This window comes from Brachyistius frenatus, unplaced genomic scaffold (assembly GCF_029030835.1).
Source record: "Brachyistius frenatus isolate BFR_SWC_R1_liver_20210118 unplaced genomic scaffold, ASM2903083v1 Contig_21, whole genome shotgun sequence".
Classification (NCBI taxonomy): domain Eukaryota; kingdom Metazoa; phylum Chordata; class Actinopteri; family Embiotocidae; genus Brachyistius; species Brachyistius frenatus.
In genome coordinates this window covers 2,524,827-2,546,041 of record NW_027210620.1, presented here as the reverse complement: position 1 = coordinate 2,546,041, position 21,215 = coordinate 2,524,827, and positions in this window count along the sequence as shown.

Below are 21,215 nucleotides of genomic sequence, written 5' to 3'. Positions count from 1 at the left end.
ATTATTAAATGTTTTCCCCCCTCCACTGTTTTACTGAAACTAAAACTTTCAGAATGAATCCCCTGTAATTTTCTTCAGCAAAAATGGGAGAGCGATGTGCTTTTAATGTACTAAGTCATCAAGTCACTTTACTCAAAATGTCACGAGACTCCATTATACCTACCTACCTCCATTTAGACTTCATCCTTTAATCTCTCTATTCTGCTTCCCGTTTATGTTCCCTGTCCAGGTGATGCAGTTGATATGGGATGGCGGCCATAGCTTTGTTCAGGCCCTAGAGGAAGCCCGGAGCTGCCTTCCTCTTGCCACAAGTTTTTGTGTTTGCCGTCGATGAGGCGGAGCGTGAAGGCAGTCAAGCTTCTTTTTTTTTTTTTACTATACATGTACTGTATCCACAGTAAGTGTGTATATATACAGTATGAGATTTAACACGAGTATAAACCTATTTCAACATTCATTACATTCAGTATGGCAGAGACACATTTCTTCAAGACGGAAAAATACAACCACCGAGATTCAAAGCGGTGATGTCATCGAAGACGTGAAAACCTTTCGCTGACCCTGAATTGAAAAGTGCAGTAAAAGAAGGATGGAGGGCTTCAAGCTCAAATTTAGTAACTTAAGTGTAAAGTGGAGTTTTATTTCATTCGGTTGAAAGTTCAGACACACACTTGTTTTCATTCATTTGCTCTAAATGCCTATTCAGACGCTCCAGTCTTCACAATGCAAATTCTTTGTTAAAAAGACTCAGTGGAACTTCATCAAAACTGCCCTTGGACTGTTGAGTTTTCAACCTTTGTGGTGTAACACTTAAGTGGCAAAATTTCAAAGCAGCTGCATAGCATTTCAGTATTAACAGTGGATCATAGGACTACTAGTTTGTGAAAGGAGCCACCTGTAGTGATTTACCAAGAGAGAATTATATCGTCTTTGCTGCATTTTAGCTTCTTTCAGCTCCTTTTGTTTGGTTTTTTTCACTTTTCAGCTTTTGGCTCCCAGATCCCACTGCACTCAGCACTGCAAAATCAACGATCGGGCGATGAAGTCAGTGGAGCATTTAACAGCTACAAAGCCGACGATTTCCCTCCAGAGTTTATTGAGACCAAATCGGAGCGGAAAAGAAGAGTCAATGTAATCCAATGCAAATTCTACTCCGTATCTGCCCCATATATAAACAGGCACTAGTCTTTGGTTTTAGTGGTTTTCCACAGCGAAGTAGTCCCAAAAAAAGTTAAAATTGAGATACTTTTGAATTTTAAAGGAATAGCTTTCCATTTTAAATAGGAAATACGCTGCTGTAAATGTGAACTTAATTAGCATAGCTTAGCATAGCTCAGCAGTCTGTTGTCCCAAGGCAATAAAATCCACCTACCAGCACCTTGCTCACCAATTAGCATTTTTCTTTTTTTTTATGGGGAAAACATGAAGTTTTACAGGTTAGAGGCTGGAAAGGACTGGTTCTCCCTGTTTTCAGTCTTCATGCTCAGCGAATGTGATCATCTCCCGGCTCGTGCTTCATATGCGGTGTACAAACACGAGAGTGGTATCTGTCTTTTTTCTAACTCTCTCAAAGAAAATAAGGCGTATTTCTAATTATTCCTGTACAATCTCGGAAAGACTCTACCAATTGTTGAAGGACGATTATCCTCAGGGGAAAACGGCTGATATTTCAGGGGGTTTCTGTTACAGACGGCAAACATTCGGGTTCCGGCTTCCTCTTCAGTTTTCCAGTCATCGTTTAGTAGTCACGATTTGCAACTTGAGACAGAAGAATGGAGTTAAAAGACGACATCCGCTACCAGATTATTTCACAACCAGTCAGTTTACAATGCGAAACCATGACGAAGATAAAGAGAGCTGTCAACTTGGACCGTTTGCATAGTTGCAACCAAAATCATGAAACGTGATGAGTCGATACCACTCGGGTCAACAAACGGAAACCAGAACTCAAAATCTTGTCCCGTTGCCTACAGCTTCTGCATTCTCCCATAGATATCTGTACATAGAGGTGAATTCCTTACGAATCTCAACATACATACTATTTTCCCATATGTATTCCCTTCAGAAAAAAAAAAAAAAAGACTGACAGGCAGCCGGAGCACACAAACATCAGGTAAAATCATAACAGAAGCGAGTTGTTTGTGAGCGCCGAAATCGAAACGCAAGTCATTTAGCGTTTGGCGGGCGTAAGATTATTTCTCGTCATAAATCCATTAGGACGGAGGGCGGAGTGAAAAACAAAATGTCCCAGAAACAGGGCAGCATCTGCAGTAACTCAAATCTGCATTCTGTCTCGATAATGAAATTTGAAAGAAAGCCCTTGAGAGATTAGGGATTCCCCTTTGCCAACAGATGTTTTTGAAATGAAAGAGTTTCAAAGAGGAGAGGTCCGGGGAGGGGCAGAGAGGCAGGGCAAGGAAACAACCGAAGTGTAATCTTGAGATGGAGGGGAGGTGGAAAAGAAAAATGTGTAAAAAAAAAAATGTTTGGGTTCTCTCTCGGCGTTTAGCGTAGCGGGGGCAAGAGCACAATGAATGAGGCTGATTTCTACATTGTAAATGTATTAGAGTGCAATCCCCCAGCAGAGGAGTGCTGCATCAGGATCAAGACTTAAACAATGTCGCCTTGCCTTTATCTCGCCGCCACACTCTCCGACAGACCTGCTGGAATTGACTCTGTTATTCCCAAAAGCTTGAATCACAAAACAGCTTCCCCCTCGCATTCAAGTGCATCTTCATTACTGCTTGAAATATGCTCGGATCCCGAGTATACATCGCTCTTATGTTCCCCCGTCATATGCATCATAATTTAGTTTACGCAGCGCTGTGGTGTTTTTTTTTTTTTTTTTTTTTCTTTCCTTAAATATCTCTTTCCGTGGCTGTAAAATCCTTTCATTGATCACCCCGGACAACCGTCTTTGACCTTCAGCTATGATAAAACATCAAACAACACAAACACCTGAGAAAGAAATTGCTTCAAGATAGGAGATACAATCTTCCATTCGCCCTTTGCACAAATTCAACTAAAAGAACACTTGTTAAAGACCTCCACTTTATTGGGCCCGAGCCGTCACATCTGATAAAGCTCACTGTAACAGAGTGGCCGACCCAGGGACAGCGGGGACACCGGGGAGATTGGTCGTTGGCAAACTTGTGTGACACTGAAATGCACCTTTCGCTCGCTTTTCAGCAGGCAATCATTTCAAGCAGCAAAAAAAAAAAAAAAAACACACAAAAAACAGGAGCCTCAAAGACAGCAGACCGCTTACTTCAACTGTATTATAGCCGTTAAAAAAAACAAGCTCCAAATGACAGACTTTCACCGCAATCTGGCCACAGCATTTGGTCGGGGGGAGAAAAAAAAAAATCGACAACAAAAAAAAAAAAACCCACCTTGGACTTTAATGACGGCCATGAAACGGCAGCCGGCGAGAGAAGACTTCCGCTGTGGATTCAGGAAATGAACACATTAGCGTGTGCTGACAGATGAGTCTTAATTGTTACCTCTGGCAAATAGGACTTCACACGAGAGAACAAAAGCGCTCCTCGCAGCGCCCCTGTTTGATGCAATGTGACGATGACCTTGCTGCAATGCACCCTCCGCAAGATCCTTAAGAGTTTATCTTGACAGACTCCCAAAGACTGTCTCTCAGGTGTCGCACTGATAGACCAATTCATTTAACTCTGTCACGATCCGAGGCTTTAGAGGCTGCCGCCTGATGAATCCCTATTGTTCCTCTGCCTGTCTGGCTGTTTGCACTCCTCCAGGCGAACTACATTACTGTTTCAATAGCCTTTAGACTATTACCTCATGAAGAAAATGGTGCTATTTTCAATGAGCGTTGTCCTTTTTGTCCTGTGTGGGAATCCACGGCGGCAGTAACAACGTGCACTGCTGGGAGAAAAATAAATAAATAAATAAATAAATAAATGGAGCAGGGATTGCTGGAAATCTTCAGTGTTTAGAAATACATTTTGTGTCCGCGTGCGCCGTCGTTTTTATTATCAGATTGTGTTGAACCTTTAGTTGCGGGACTTGCATATAAATGAGCGGGGCCCGTTGTATTCGAGCCTTTGCTGAGCGAGCTCACACAATGCTGATTAAACGTAGCACTGGCAGATAAACCTCTCTGTACTTGACAGTGTACTGAGTTTTTTTTTTATATATATATATATATATATATATTTTTTTAATCTGGCGTCTGGTGAGACATTCCCGCGTTGGTAGAATGAACTGAGCGCGAAATTCGACTAAGATAATTCAATCACGCGTTTTTTTTCTAGACTTTGAATCAGACTGAATCAATCAAATTCCCATCGCGATACGAGTTATTTCACCAAAACTGGCGGCTTTTATTTCACTGACGTGCAATTTCTTTATTTCTACTGTATTTATTTACGAAGTAAAACTGAAAAAAAATCCACATAATAAACTGGCAGGACTAAAAAAAAATTCTTTGACTTTTGAGCGTAAACAAATACAACTTTTACTTAAAGGTCCAGTGCGTAGTATTTAGAGGGATCTAGTGATAGAAATCGAATAGTAATATCAACTGTTTTGTTTTCCTGAGTGTATAATAACCTTAAACTGAGAATTTTTGCATCTTCACTAACTTAGAATAAGCGGGTCCTCTTCCACGGAGTTCCGCCATGTTGCACCGCCATGTTTGTACGGTAGCCCAGAAAGGACAAAGTCAAACACTGGCTCGAGAGATCTTTTAAAAAAAAAAAAAAAAATGTTTATGAGTTTCGTAGATTCTCTAACACTCTTGGAAGTTTTTGAGTTCGAGGTGAGGCCGCGTTGGTTTTCAATCTGCAATCTCACCACCAAATGCCACCAAATCCTACTCGCTGTTCCTTCAAAGGAAGAAAGGAAAATGTCCCGACAGCTTTTGATTGGAGCTCGGGACTCAAACCCCGAGGACGGCTGGTATGTAAGCAAATGACTCTGTGCGTGTCAGCTCTCGCTTCACAAAAAAATGACATTTGGACATTCGATCCTGACCGATCCCGTCTCCTCGTCGGGCGTAATTCAAATCGATTCATGAAGTCACTGCTCTTGTGTTATGTGAGTAAATGCACAAATGCAACTGTCACATACCTGCAGCAGGTATTCAAAAAAAAAAAAAAGAAAAGAAGAAAAACAAACGCAGCTTTGACTTAATAGCGCTTTCGGATCACATTCATTCCTGGTCAGTCTCATTAATCTGACCTGTATTGTGCGAACGTGACAAGTGTTTTGTGATTTAGTTTTTTCCGGCGAGGTCTGCGTGTGCCTCTCCGCTGTTCCTTTTTGTGCTGTCCCGTTACGTTTATGGACCAAAATATGGAGGGGAAAAAAAAAAAAAAAAAAAAAGCCGGAGGTTCAAACTTTGCGTTGTGTGCAGAGAAAAGCCTGTGTTAAACCAATTACTACTTTTTTTTTTTTTCTCCAAAAAGGAATGGCTTAAAGGCTTCCTCTAAGAGTTGGAAACAGGAGGTGGTTCACAGAGAAGGAATTCAGCAACTCCAGAGGAACATGCGTATTAGCTTCCATGCTAATGTCAGCCACAGGTAAGCTGTGAGCTTTCATTATGCGTATAATGATGTTGTGTGCTGTCGCTCGGGTCAATAACCTCAAAACCACAAGTCTGGCTGCGAGTTAATTCCTGCTGTCTTTGTCTTTGTACTTCCAACGCAGGCGATAGAACGTGTGGGTGTGGAGGCTTCGTAGCTTGTTTAAAGGCACCTTGAATTGGAGATGACCGGGGTAACCAAAGCAACAAGTAGAAATCACTTCAGCTGTCAGGTAATTTGTGAAGTAATTTAATGAGAGAAAAGAGAATAACGGTCAAAGCAGGAAGTTAGCCAATATCCCAAAATGTCAAGCTATTCCTCGAAAGACTTAATTCATTTTTTTTTTTTTCTTTTTCGTCTTGTTCTAATCTCCATAACCTTACGGGTTGTGTTCCTGCACTGAGGGGGGATGTGGAGGGAATACAGGAGCATGACAGAGGAAATAACCAGAAATCTTGCCTTTTTGAAAGATGATTCCTGTTGCGGGACGCATTAACCGATAAGAATGATTTAATATCCGTGATGAAAGGTCAAACGCAAAATACAAGTTTACAGATTGGAATTCTGCCTGAAAAGAGAATTTGGTGTCTTGTTTTACGGTAGCTTCTCACCTTCTGTGCCCTTTAGACAACTGCGCAAAGAAAAGGCCTGAGAAGAGCGATGGCATTTTCTGCGTTATGTTTCATTCTTTAACGAAAGTCGCATCTTACAACAACTGTCCTTGAAGGCAACTGCGTCTTCAAATAAATAAAGGTGGGTTTGTTTTTTTTCTTTTCTTTTTTTTTACTGCTGGAAGGTGAGCCGAGCCGCGTTTGTAGTGGGTGAATACATCATTTGCTATTTTCAGCTGCGGTGGTGACGGCATGATTGGAACCTTTTGCATTTCCTTGCTAAATAGATCGTTAGAGAAAGGTTGCTTTGGATATGGCAGGCTCCATGTGGCAGCCCTGGATGTTTGAAAACTTATGAAAACCAACGCCTGCAATCAATATGAGGATGCTTTATTTGAGAGGATACCACAGGGAGGAGATAAATAAAAGATCTAAAGCCCAGTGGGTCCAGTGTTCTCTGGTCCAGCCACTGCCTTTCTACTGTCTTGGATCCTCTTTGATTTGTTTCCTTTCATCTGCTGCTTTGTCCAAAGAACATTTCCACATGGCTAATTTCAATGCAGGATCTTTCCATCGGAAAACGTCGATGTCAACTTTCTTCACGCCGTCGCCACACTTCCTCGTAATACGTCAACAAATAACCACAAGTGGTTTACGTCTGGCTGCGCACACTCATCCCTGAGCAGCTGGACGACCTCATTGCCAGGCGGGGAGTGTGCGAGTGCTGCGAGTGGTCTTGCCCGGTTCAGCGGTGGGCATGCGGGTGTTAGATGAGCCATTGATTCTTCCCAGCAGGCTCTTCCACCAGGCGATTTTTCTGCTTCGCGCCCACTCCCCCTCCCCCTCCCTCCTCCTCCACCCCTCCCCCTTCCTACGCCATTGACTTTCTGCCATGACGTTCGGCTGTCACAGCAGGACCTGACATTTAATGATCCCCTGATGGAGTAACGTCACATTTATTACTCGCCGGCAGATGTGACAGAGCAGAGTCTGAGGAGAGAGCATAGGCCGATGCAAAGAACAAACAATACAGGGCAGGAAGAAGGGGAGCATGATGACTGACAGCGGGAGTAATTTGGGGTTAAAGTCTCGAAAATGAGTGTGCAGAAAATGTCTTCTGCAGACACCATAATAGCACCAACAATCAGGCATTAAAAGTCAAACTTTAGCCGTGCAAACTTGGCTTATACCCCACTGTGAAACTATTTTTTTTTAGTTTTTTTTTTGTTCTATTGATTCAGTATCAACTGACCAATAGCCAAACACCTCCTGGGAACAGTAATGGTCCAATCATAACTTGGCACGTCAGGCCTGTCAAGCTTTGTGTTTCTCCACGTTTAGTCTTTTCCCAAAAAGTTTGGAGGCATTGGTGTCGTCGTTTAGCCTTTCCAAAACACAAACCTGCAAATAACTGATTACTTTTCTACATTAGTAACCAGGCGCTACTTCCAAGAGCAAGAAGCCTATGTTGTGGTGCTACATTTATAATACCAGACTGAACACACTGTCTTCTCCAGGAATTCAAATTAGGACAAGGGACAATTGGATTTTGAGGACAAAAAGTCAAACATTGGCAGCACAAACTTGGCTTAAACTCCACTGTTGCACTCGTTTTTCCTTTGTTCTATTGATACAGAAACAACTGACCAATAGCCAAATGCCTCCCAGGAACAGTGACTTTCTCATCACAATTTGGCACGGCAGGCCTGTCAAGCTTCAGGTTTCTCTACGTTTTTGGTCTTTTCCTGAAGTTTGAAGAGAAAGTGTCATTCTTTAGCCTTTCCAAAAACCCAAACTTTAAAATAAACGGACTACTTTACTACATAAGTAACCAAGCCTGACTTCCAAGAGCAATCTTAGGTTGTGGTGCTACATTTATATTCCAAGTACGAGCACACTGCCTTCTCGAGGTATCCAAATTAGGACAAGGGACAAACCGGAATTACATTTTGTGGACGCAAAGTCAAACCTTGGCAGCACAAACTTGGCTTATACTCCACTGTTACACTCCTTTTTTTTTTTTCTTGTTCGACAGACACAGCAATAACTGACCAATAGCCAAATGCCACCCAGGAACCGTGAGTGTGTAATCATAATTTGGCACGGCAGACCCGTCAAAGCTTTGGGTTTCTCCACGGTTGGTCTTTTAAGAAAGTTTGGAGGGTGGTGTTGTTCCTTAGCCTTTCCAAAACCCAAACCTGCAAACCTGAGGACTTTTCTACATTAGTAACCAGGCGCAATAATCTTAGGTTGGCGGTGTTACATTTATAACATGAGGATAAGTACAGTGTCTTCTGCAGGAATCCAAATTAGGAAAAGAGGAATTACAGGAATTACATTTTGAGGACAAAAAGTCAAACCTTGGCAGCACAAACGTGGCTCGTTCTCCTTTGACATTCATTTTCTTTTTGTTCTGTTGATACGGTATCAACTGACCAATAGCCAAACGCCGCCCGAGAACAGTAATGGTCCAATCAGAACTTGGCACGTCAGGCCTGTCAAGCTTTGGGTTTCTCCACTGTTGGTATTCTTCGAGAGTCTGTAGGCTGGCGTCCTTCTTCACCCTTTCCTAAATCCCAAACCTGTAAACAACTGACTACTTTACCACCACTTCGAAGAGCAAGAATCTTATTATGTTGTAACGTCTATAATTCGAGAACAAGCGCCCTGTCTTCTGCATGCGTTATCAACTGGGGAGGAGACACGCAGCTTTAGCCTCAGTCTGAAATTATGCTTCACCAGGCTGCACATAAGTGAATGTAAACTGGCACATGAAAGGTCCTGATACAATTAGCAAATGAAATGTCATGTCATATGTCAGCAACAAATAAGCCCGCTTCTTCTTTTTTTTTTTTTACCTCTATCCGAAATCGAGCACCAATTGTTTCTCCGGTGGTGGTTTGCGGACGGTCAAATGCATTTGAAATCAGCCATTTTACCGTACACAGAGTTTTCACCTCTGCTTTGACACTTCAAGACCAAAGATGAAAGCACTTTACAGGTTGAGCCTCTCACATAACCGCTGTCTGTCGGAATAGTAAAAGAGAGGATATTCAATAATAGATCAGGTGAGCTCTTTTTTTAGGAAGATATCCCTCTCTCCGCAGAAGAAGACTGAGAAAATACACATAGAAATAGTTTTTGGACATAAAAACAGCAGCAGCCCCAACTTAGACAATCTGATGTCGTTTTTCCTACTGAACTGTCCAAGATCTAGTCTAGGTTCCCGGCCTGCGGTGTTCGGAGTATCAGAAATGAAAGCCTTATATTCAGAGGTGATTCGCATACTATTTGGCAAGTAGAAAAACATCCCAAGTTTTCATTTGCCTACAGCAAACGGTCTGAGTTACATCTGAAGACAAAAAAAATCTGCACCGTAAGTTAAATTAGTGACTTTAAGGTCGAATAATTATGCGTCCCTCCGCGTGGCACATCGCTGCATTAAAAAGCTGCCTAACTAATTTTGACCGGGAAAAAATAAGAGAAAAAGAAGTAGAGGAGAAGAAGAAGAAGAAGAAGAAGAAGAAGAAGAAGAAGAAGAAGAAGAAGAAGAAGAAGAAGGAAAAAAGAAAAAGAAAAACAATGTCGAAGGACACTGAAAGAGATGTGTTAATTCACAAAAGGCTTCAGGAAGAGTTAATTAAGCCAGCTGCGGGAATGGGAGAAAGTGCTGAGTCCTGGAGACACAAAATATTTATTCATCAGCCCATTAATGTTTAATTTCTCTTCTTTCTTTTTTTTTTTTCCCTATTTTTAAAATGGAGGGAGAATGGAGGAAAGCTTTGAACATTTGACCTTATATGTAAAAGTGTAGGATGAGTCTGAGCAGCCTCGGGGATCGTCTTAATCATTAAGAACCAGCAGCAAAAAAAAAAAAGAAAGAAGACATTTTCCACAAAAAAAAGAACTTTCTCAGTGCTCTATCGGAACAGGCGCGCATATTTTTCTAATCAGTCTCGCAGCGTTCTGCTCGTGTCTTTTTGTTTTCTGTAAAATCGTGACCACGCCACACTCGAAGGGTGAACACGGCTTCGGAGCAGGTGCCCTCGTTCTTGGAGGATCTATAATTGCCGGAGACAAATGGATACATGACAGAACGCTGACAGATTAAAGCCTTTCGACCGCGAGCAACACGCCTGTCCGAACCCGGCGCCAAATATCCATCATGTCACGCGTGTTATGTATGACACGACGTGCCGAAAGGTAGCACTCCTTCAATCGCGCGAGAGGTGGGAGGGGGGGGGGGGGGCGAACAGTCGCGTGCTTGATTTGTCTGCAGCCTAATTATATGGCAACAAACGAGTTGCCAATCATGAGAATATATTGTCTGGTTTTATCTCAGGAACTCATCAAGTCAACCCAATTAAAAGCTGCAATGAGAAAGACATCGGCAATGAACAGGGCTCTCATTCAGTTAATTCATGATTGCCAATTAAAATAGAATAGCGTGCAAAGTTGTAAAGCTGTCAGGAGGGCCAAGCTAAATTACCCTTTTCCACTTTGAATGATGGATGCGTTCATTGCTCTCCCTTATCTTATTTATTGTCCGGGCAGAAAGGGGGGTGGGCCGGAAGGAAAGGGGAACAGTTTTTAAGAACGTGTCGCTAATGAAGAAGGTTCCTCCCTTTTTTTTGGATGGGGGGGGGAATCTGCCGGTGGAAGATTGTTCAGCTTTCCCTGAAGAAAACATAATTAAACCACGTTTAGTATCCCAGTATCCACGCAGTCGGCTCTCGCGATCACTTATAAAAATTCCAAACGGCGAGATTTACGTCGCAAATCAGTAATGATATCCCTCTGCTCCTGCTGCAGGTGCATTCATATTCATATTTTACCATCAGAGTCAGCACAGAGTGACAGCAAAAGTTCAGAAACGGTCTAAAAACCCACAGACAACAATGCCATTTGAAATGTGTCCACACCGGTTAAAGTGAAGGCTACTCATCCTGGTTGTGTCTTCTGCACCATTAGCCACTGTTGCCACACTATTGATGGCCTAATTAAGATGTGTCGGGCTGAAATATGTCACTTTTTTTTTTTTTTTTAAAGGCTGAAATTGATAGCTTGCATTAATTTTCACTTTCTCAAAATGACCTTTAATTTCGCTCGCCAAATGCGGGCTTGTGTCTACTCCGGCACACCCTCTCGTTCCCGCTCCCGGAATAATATGTCAAACAGGCTTTAACGGCGCTGGGAGGAACGCAAACCTCAAATTGAAGACAACTCTCGGATTTCAAACACCCGTGAGAAAATGATGTGCCCTCGCTATACACTAATGGTTTCCTACAATTTTTTTTTTTTACATTTTTTTTTTTTTCCCCAACCGTCGTCCTCACCGATAACTCGCCCGGCCGCCCCCTCGTGCCTTTCTTCCCTTTAAATATTTGTTCACTTTTCCTTGTTTCCGAGTAGCCCCGGCTTTTATCGTTCCCTCTCGGGACTCTCTCCTGAAAGCAGAATAAGCCCCCCCCCCCCCCACCCGCATCACCTCCCCACCCCTCTGGATCCGGAAGTGTCGCTGCGGTGAGGCTTTTTTCCTTTGAGAAAAAAAAAAAAAAAAACACACACACAAAAAAAAAAAAGGAAAAGCGATCGTTTCCATTTGGGCTCCGGTGGCCAAGAGTTTGTTCTCATCCTCGGAAGACGCGCCCCACAGGTCAGGCTCTTTGCAACAGATTAAAAGAGAGTGTCACTAATGTCAGCCGGCTGGGGGAATCAATGGCATAGCGCAGGAAATGAAAGCGGTGACGGACGCGGACGACCACATCAGCTCCTGTCACCGTGTGTCTGCTCGGCGCATTCTCCTTCATCCTGGCAGCCGCCGGGGGCCTGAGGGTGGGGGTGGGGTGGGGTAGGGTGGTGGGGTGGGGTGGGGTGTGTGTGGTGGGGGGTGAGGGGGGGGGGTGGGACCCTGTCAACTAAAGCCAAGCGTGGCCCCGGCACGTTGCCGAACCATGGGAGAACCCGTGGGGGGGGTCGGAGGGGGGCTTTCATTGAAAAGGCTTACAGGCCTTCAGACACTCAGCCCATCAGCTCAATCAGCTCCTGCCACTCTTGTGCCGAAGCTTTTCCGCCGCACCGCTGGACAGCTTTTTTTTTTTTTTCCGATTTCACACGTGGGCTCGCGAGAAATCAAAGTGATCAAAGTTAGAAGCGGTGTGAAAAATTAAACGAAAGAAGTGTGTGTGTGTGTGTGTGTGTGTGTGTTTGTGTTTGTGTGTGTGTGTGTGTGTGGGGGGGGTTATCAGAGAGCACTTAATTTACGCCGTGCAGTGTGAGTCTTTGTTTTCTGATCACACTGATAATCAGTTGAGCTCCTTGTTGCTTAATCTTTATTTCATACACTGATTGCACCCATTTTTCAGACAATGGATTTAATCACCATTTGTCATCCTCCCCCCTCTTTTATTTTTTTATTTCCTCTTTCTTTTTTGCCGCTCCGCGCGCGCAATCTCATACATTCAGATGTGCTCCGACAAATGTCGGCGGATATTTTTCCACCCGTGAGTGTTGACATATATCTGAGGCTGAAAGAGGGAATGGCATGTATTTATTTACAATAATGAAACTGGAAAATGTAGCTCTGAGAAATCTCTGTAGTTTCTTAAATAATGGATCCTTTACATTAGACAGAGGGAGACAAAAGCAGGTTTCCAATTACTGGTGGAGGTTTTTTTTTTTCCGGCTGCAGCTTGATAATGAATGTAATTATGCTCAATCCACAAGTTGGTTGAAAACACCTTTTAAAAAATGAACCCTGTAAATTTTCTGGGATAAACATATATGCACTAAAAGACTGAGAATAAAGTTATCCAAGCGATAAAAAGAAAGAAAAAAAACTCATCCTCGCCAGGCGAAGATCGTTTAAGGTTACAAGAGGATTTTCCGTCAGATGGGTATTTACCAATATTTTCTTCAGCTTTAACCATACCTCGAACATTGTCTCGGCAGCCAGCAGCTTCACGTACAGTGGCAGCAAACGGTGCTTCTACCATACGTAGTAAAACAGGTTATTACATAGTGTATATTAGTTTATAATATAGTATGATAGTTAATAGAGTTAGTTAGTTAGTTAGTTAGCCCGATCTAATAAACACGCAGTTCAATTACAGTTTTGCGCTTTTATTTTTGATTTTGGAAAGGCAAAAATAAAGACTATCCTTCCATCTGTTAAGTGTCGCTTTTTAGTACCAACTCATGCACACCCAATCAACCAGTGGAGAGATCCAAAGCTTGACTTGCTGTTACGATTGCGAAGCTTAAAAGTCCAAGGTGCGCTTCCGAAAACTCACTAAAAGCCAAAGAGAAATCAAACAATTTGTAAAAGATTTTTTTTTTTGCGTTGTTTTTGTTCTCAGTTGCTGGCGGTCCTAAAATCCTTCCGCCGTGGCAGCGTGATTTTAACCAGCTGTGGTATTCCTCGGTCGTGAAGTCTATTTGTTTTTACCGGTGTGATAATTTAAAACAATGCCTTGCTTTATGTTCACTTTCTGTATTTAAGAAGAAAAAAAATTTAATTAATTAATTAATAAAGGACTGGCAATGTTCTTTTGTTCTGTTCGCCCTCCGCCCGCTGACTCAGCAAGTGTTCTCGGCTCATACAACCCCATTCACATAAAGACGGGACGGAGATTTAATGGGCAGAGTGGAAACTCCTGGAGTTAACGAGAAAGAGCTGAAAAATGCCCGATATGAAGGGAGAAGACCTGTTATTCTTCTCCGGCCTTCATTATCCAGTGTATTCAGTCAAACCTCCCTCCTCCTCCACCCCCTCCCCCACCCCCCATCTGTGCCTGTGCATTCCCACTTGTTGGTTGATCGAGTCCATTAGATTAGCACTGTTCATTTCCTGCTTGAGATTGGGGACTCCTTTCTGTCACCGGCAGGATGGGTTCGGGGCGCCGCGGGAGCAACAAGCTTCTGCTTGACAGGACAGCGTTTGATTTTCGGGATCAGGACGTTTTCGCCCCAACAAACAAATAAATAAATAAATAAACACCGCCCGGGCTCGCGGCCGTGCTGTTTGTGTTCACCTGTGTCTCTCAGGAAGAATAAACCACCCCCCACCCCCCTACAAAAAAAAAAAAAAAAAAAAAAAAAAAGGCGCTGCTTGTTTGCCGTGTTACACGGTGGCCAGGAAACGCGGGGGCTCGTCGAAGCAAACAGAATGCAGATGCTTGTGGTGTGGTGAGGTGGTCGGTGGTGTGGCGGTGGCGGCGGGGGCGGGGGGTGGGGGGGCAAAGAAGAAAAAAAACAAACAAAGAAAAGGGACATAGAAGAGAAGAGAAGGGAGCAGATGAAGGGATGGGGGGGGGGGGATAACAAGCTTTTTGCCAACCAGGCAACCATGAGTGCTATTGCTCTGCTGGAATGAATGCAACAGGCCTGGGTTTTTCAGCCTGACTACTGGAGCATGTGAACACACATCTTCCCCACCATGGGAGAGGAGACTGTCATGACAAAGCCAATGTCTTTGCCTCTTCTTTTTCCTTTTTCCTTTTTTTTTAACTGTCCTTTCCTGCTCCTCATCTATATCTCTCTCTCTCTCGTCCTGTCCTCATTCCTGTCTTGCCTGTGCTCATTGTTTCTCTCTCTCTCTCTCTCTCTCTCTCTTTCTTTCCGTCTCATTGTGTGTAACACAAGGTGACATCACCCCCCCACCCCCCTCTTTTCAAAGAAAAGCATCTGGGTGATGTGCAGTCGAGGGCTTGCTGTTGAAAGCTTGCAACATTTGCCACCTTTCAGGGAAATCCTAATTGAAAAGCCTGGTGCTGGAGGTGCAATAAATAAAGTAGAAAATAGAATGAACTAGAAATGAATGCAAATGTGATGTGATACGCGACCTGGAGCGGTTTTCTTAATTGATTTTTGCGAGTGTTAGTGTCAGAGACAGAGAGGCAACTTTTCATCGCGATACCCCGCAAAGAAATGCATCCTTAAACACTCACCCTTCCCAGACTTGAAAGGCTGAATTATAAATTTTTGCGTATGCTGTTGGTCCTTCAGACGGTGCCAGCTGTTGTTACCTTCGATTTAAATCAGTTGCGACGGATGAAAGGGATCCAGGTTTAAACAAAACAAAACAAAACAAAAGAAGGATTCAAACATGGATAGAAACTTCTCAAACTACTCCAGCAGCACATCTTTTCTCTTCATATTATGTGCTGAACACCCGAACAGTAAATATCAACACACTTTGATTTCAAAGCACGTGGAAGACCCCATCAAACCCACACAGAGCGGGAAGCGTCTGCTTTTTCTGTTAGTCAGATTGACCGCATCTGATATCGCGCTGCATTTTGCTCGATCGTGCTGTGGTCATGTTCATCTCGTTGAAATGTTGCGCCGTTCTCCCTCTCGATGTTTCACTGACTCTGCCTCTTTGGTAAATGCGTTAGCCCACTCGCCGCTGGCACTAAGTTTACGACCCGACCCGTGCTTTGTTTGCCGTCCTGTCCGCGGTTTGCCCGGGAAGATTCGGTTGGACTGCGCCTTCGGAGGTGCGTGGAGCTCGACCGACGAGACAGTTCGGGAAACTTCGCACACGGCTGACGTATCCAAAGCTATATTCGGTCTTGGCTCTACTGAGCAAAGCGGAGGGTAAAAATGTTGATGCTCAGATTATAGATTTTCTGAAAATTGTGGTTTTCAAATGACTGTTTTTGTAAAGTCGATGTTTTGTTCTGTTTTGTTTTTAAGCTGCACAAAGTTTGCACTTGTGGCCTCGGTATACTTTTTACTTTTTTTGTGCAAAAACTTGTCTCCCCGGCGGGCGGATCGTTGGTCGAGTCACAATCGCCGCACTAAAGGGAAATGCGAAATATCCGCAATTATCCTTTATGAGGGCTGTCCTGTCCCGTGAGCCAATTGTTCTATTAGTTCTTTTTAAAGCTGCATAGCTGTTAAATTATTTATGTGTCTATTTAATGCAAGCATTGCAGACAGTTTGCATTCGCAGTTAATCACGTACTTAACATATCCTGCAGTCACACCGCAATGTTGGCATTTACCGGGAGTCGTGTTTCTGGCCTCCTGAAAAGCACGTCTAAAAGTTATTGCCATTTTTCGAGTATATTGAGGATATCAGAGGTTTTTCTTTTGCTGAAAAACACAGCAGCTGCCTGCGCACGAGAGCTGAAATTAATCGGACAACTAAAACATTGACCTAAAAGAAGGTTAACTAGCTCACAACAAAGTGGTGGTTAAAGGGTAATTCCCTGCGGGTGTGCCACTACGAGAAACCGCGTTCAGATGACGTGTGGTCATCTGAACTATCTGTGGATGCACAAAATACAGATTAGTCGAGTTTTACCTGTGAACTTCGCATTAGTTTCGGTTTCGGGGCGAAATCGGCACAACAAAAGCTTCTCTCCTCATCCTCATGCAGGAGATACCGCGGCGTATCCGCCGCCCGGTTGACAGGGAGGGTCTCCGCTGACAGCCTTATTTTCCTTTTGTAGATATTTTGTAGTCGCAGATCGGCGTGTGAATTGAGAGCACAGCCCGAGCTGCCACGGGGCTCTCCTGCTCTGTGACACACACACACACACACACACACACACACACACACACACACACACACACACACACACACACACACACAGGCCACTGAACGCCAGCAAAGGGGGGGGGGGGGCGTCATTAGGATTCGGATCAGGATGCCGTCTCGGTCGACACAAACCGAGGTGAATGAACATGTCTGTCTGCAGTGAGACGTTCCTCTTTCAGAACCTGCTGTGACGCGTCTGGAGGGAAATTGCCGAGAATGACCTCTGTACTTGCCCGTTATCTACACCTCTTCTCAATCTCAAGTATTTACCTTGATTCCCTCCCCCCCCCCCCCCCCGCCACCACCACCACCACCCCACCCCCCCCTCTTAAAGGTTGTCTGTCTCCAGCCTCTCGAGTTAGACATCACTGGGGGGGATATTTGCCCGACGCCGTGTGAAAGATGCCACGAGTTCATGATAAACTTTCAGCAACATTGATTATTCACACAGATGCAGGAGATTGTCCTTGAAGAATGACTGTCTCTGCAGCGTTGGCAGCCGGTGTCACCAACCACCAAGTCATAATTTTGCTTGCGTGCAAAATTGCATCTGCAAGCATGACAACATTTTCAACACACTGTATATCAATGAGGATTAAGACAATTTATATATGGAGGAATGCGAGCGGAGGCCCCGTCGAATCTCCTCGAGAGGAAATAGGAGGAAAAGTAGAAAATATCGAAAAAGGGGAGCGGGGTTGATAAAAACCTGTTACAGTAAATTATTCGAAGTCTAACCGTCTGCAAGACAAGTTCTAAGCCGCAACTCAGCAAGATTGCCATTCCTCCCCTGTAATCTATTTAACCCTCGGGGGACCAGGAGAGGTATGGGCTAAATTAGTGTAATCTGAATGAGGCTTTCTTGAATATGGTGGTTTCAGCCAGCGAGGGAATGCATCCGCCTCCAGCTTGTGCGGCCTGACAGACAATGAGGATATGACCATTTTGAATCGATACAGCCAATCCGCTATGATTAGGTCATCCATTAGTTCACTTGATCTTTCGACCCTCTTACATTGCATCTGGTGAAAATGTAATCGCTCAATACTTGCTGGATGATTAGTCCAGATCCCTGCTCCTCAAAAGAGAAGGAGCACGGAGGTTTGATGCAGCATATGCAAATACGTGCAGCTTTTTTGTATTTTGGTCATGGTGCCCGGAGTCGGTGGGGACGTCAACTCCTCGGCCTTGTCCCTTGAACATCAAGGCCCCCGCGTTGCCTCTGATCCCACAGCTCTCTGCTGCCTTATGAACTCCAAATGCACGTTCGCGTGCTGTGTGCTATGCAAAAAGAAAGAAGAAAAAAAAAACGCTGGCCGAGCGGCAGGGAGTGTGACTCACTGGCCCTGGTGCTGTCTGAGCTGAACAGGAGGTAAAATCAATCCAACAAAAAAAGAATTGAAATAAAATAAGAAAAACAATTAAAGGGGAGCATTTAACTTGTGTGCAAATGTCTCGCCGCAATTACCGAGCAGAGAAGGAGTCGGAGATTGAATTAGAACAACCGCTGAATGGAATTCAGTTAGATGATGAATCGGGATCCCACTGTCAAGAGCACGGTGTGAAAAAGGTCACTCGTCTTGAGTCATTGCTCTGCCGGAGAAGAAAAAAATGCAAAGGGCGACGGTGTCGTGAATTTTACTTTCATAAATGTAAAAAAAAAAAAACGAATCAAACGAATTAAACTGAGAGGGAATATTTTCACATTTCACACCGTGGATTTTCTGATCTGTGTCTGGATGAGAAGGACAACCAGATCGTTTGTGGCTCTTTCATCACTATTCTGCTGCTCCTCTTGCGCCTGGCTCTGGTTAGCACTGTGTTTGTGCAGTGATGCTCTAAGAAGCCAAACGTATTTTATGACAGCGCTTTAGTTGTGAGCACAGCAACATGTTTTCTTTAAATGTCCACTGGGGAAATCAATACCTTGTTTAGAGCTGAAATTGGCCAGTCAATGGCACAATCATCTGTTTCCAATGACAGTAAATGGCAGTTACTGGAATCATAATGTCAGCCGTCTTTTATCAGGTCGGCGACTGACCAGCAATTAACATTACCGATCAATTTATTCACTTATTTTGCAGCTATGATTATTCATCCATCTATATATATATATACATTATCACTTAGGGTAGGAATATCATGTGAACTTGTAGCAAAAGGTGGTACCTCTTGGGATGTGGAATACTTTTCAAAGAGCTCCACCAACAAGTAATTGTGATACAATATGAAAATATACCGTATATTCACATGTATAATTTGCTGTATCATCAACACTGACGGTACATAAAGAATTTAAGTGTGGAAACAGCTGAAAGAAGTGAATAAATGAAAGTCAGTTCAAAGGAAGTGGTTAAAATAGATGCCAAAAGCAATGAGTAAAGCGAGTTAGGTAAAATTAATGTATGTAATGTAAGCTAAAAGTAAAGGTTAAACTGCTAAATCAACAAAACACAATCGATCGAGGGTTAAAATAAAATCGTGCAACTGGATAAGTAGGTAAAAAGGTTGGCTAAAAGTATGCGATAAAATATAAATGTATGCTAAAGTAATAGATATATACATGGCTGAAATAGCCAGCTTAAAGAAAAGAAAATTGTTAACCAGCGTAATGAATAAACTCTCAGTAGCTGTTAGAAAGTAACGGATAAACCCTTGAAACGAAAAGCAGTCTGATTGAAAAAGCCAGCCAAAAGAAATTGATATAAGCAGTTGAGACAGCGTAACTAAACGTGGTCGCAAACCATTCAAATAGTTAGCTAAAAGTAAATGATAGTAAAGGTCGGCCTACATCAAGACCAAATGGCTATGTAGCGTTATCTATTGTTTTTTTTTTTTTTTTTACATCAGCCCCCTAGTGGCCCTCAGTGGTTTTGCGCTTTACAGCACTTCTGCATTGTCTTTATTTTTCAGAACCTGACCCTACATCCGTTTTCATACATTCTATGGTCAAGCCGCATTGCATGTTGGGACAGAAGGGCCGTCTTGTGAGGGGACCCATGTAAAGTAAAAGCTCCTATGGCTGAAATTTTCAACTAAATAATTGAAATTGTTACTGAACAAATAATAATACAATGTCGAGCAGATGGCCAAAAGTAGCACATGAATGGAAGTTAGCCGATTAAACTGTTAAAATAGTTCAGAAGTGATGGATAAACGGCTGAAAACTGGATAAACTGGTCAAATAGATAGCAAACAAAGTTCAAAAGTATAATTAATAAGCCAAAGTAGCCTAATGGGTCCAGTAGCTAGCAGAAAGTAATGGAAAAACAGTTGAAACGGAAAAGTAGTTTACTGGATAAATGGCCGAAGCCAGCGAAAATAAATTGACATAACCAGTTGAAACAGTAGGCTAGAGATAAAAGTGATGGATAAACATTTGATAGATACCTAAAAGTAACGGCTGAACTGATGAAATAGTTAAACGCAACCGACCCAAAGAAGCCTAATGAGTAAACATTTTAAATAGAAAGACTTGACAAACAGTGGAAACTGAAACCGGCTCGCTGAAAGAGCTTAAACATCGGGAGGGAACTCGGAGTCGACCCGAGACTCCTTCCCCGTCGAAAGGAGTCAGCTGAGGTGGTTTCGGGCATCTGATCAGGATGCCTCCTGGGTGCCCAACTGGCAGGAGACCCCGGGGCAGACCCAGAACAGGCTGGAGGGATTACATATCCCATCTGGCCTGGGAACGCCACGGGATCCCCCAGGATAAGATAGAATATGTTGCGGGGGAGAGGGAGGTCCGGGCCAACTCGCTTGGCCTGCTGCCACCGCGACCCGACCCCGGATAAAGTGGAAGAAGATGGACGGATGGATGTTGAAACATTACAGCTAAAAGTGGTGGATAGACATCCAGATTAGTTCACTTAACAGTAACGGATGGCGTGCTCGGAAATAAGCATCTGTCGTTGGCTTTCCCTGAACAGTTGATATCGTCAGCTGAATGTACAGGATAATAGCTCAAAGTAATGGACATGAACGACTTCAAAGCAGTGGAGAAATGTTCAGTGGTCACTCCACTGTCGTCGGAACGAAAACCAAATCGGCCAAACGATCGCAACGCTTCTGTTGCTAATAGTGACGAACAACATCCTGTTTATAATCGGTTGAACTGCGACGGAGCGTGTTAACGACGATGTGCTTCAGTTTCTGTTCCAGCAGTAACTACTGGTGTAAACCCTAAATGCAATCTAACAGAGACGCGGCATACATTATAGTGTCACATATTATAGTGTCACATATTATAGTGTCACATTATACAAAAAAAAAAAAAAAATATCAAACCGGTGGGGGGGGGGGGGGTCACCCTTTTTGAGGTCACGTTTTGATGGACGCTCCAGAAGCTGCTACACTGGAGCGCCTTCACTGTTTTTTTTTTTTTTTTTTTTTTAATGTTCTTGTTAGCAAGTGAACAAAGAGACCGATCAAGTGTGGCGTCACAGGGGGAGGAGGGGATGGGGGCGGGGGGGTGGCATCACTGTATAGGCCAGGTGAGCA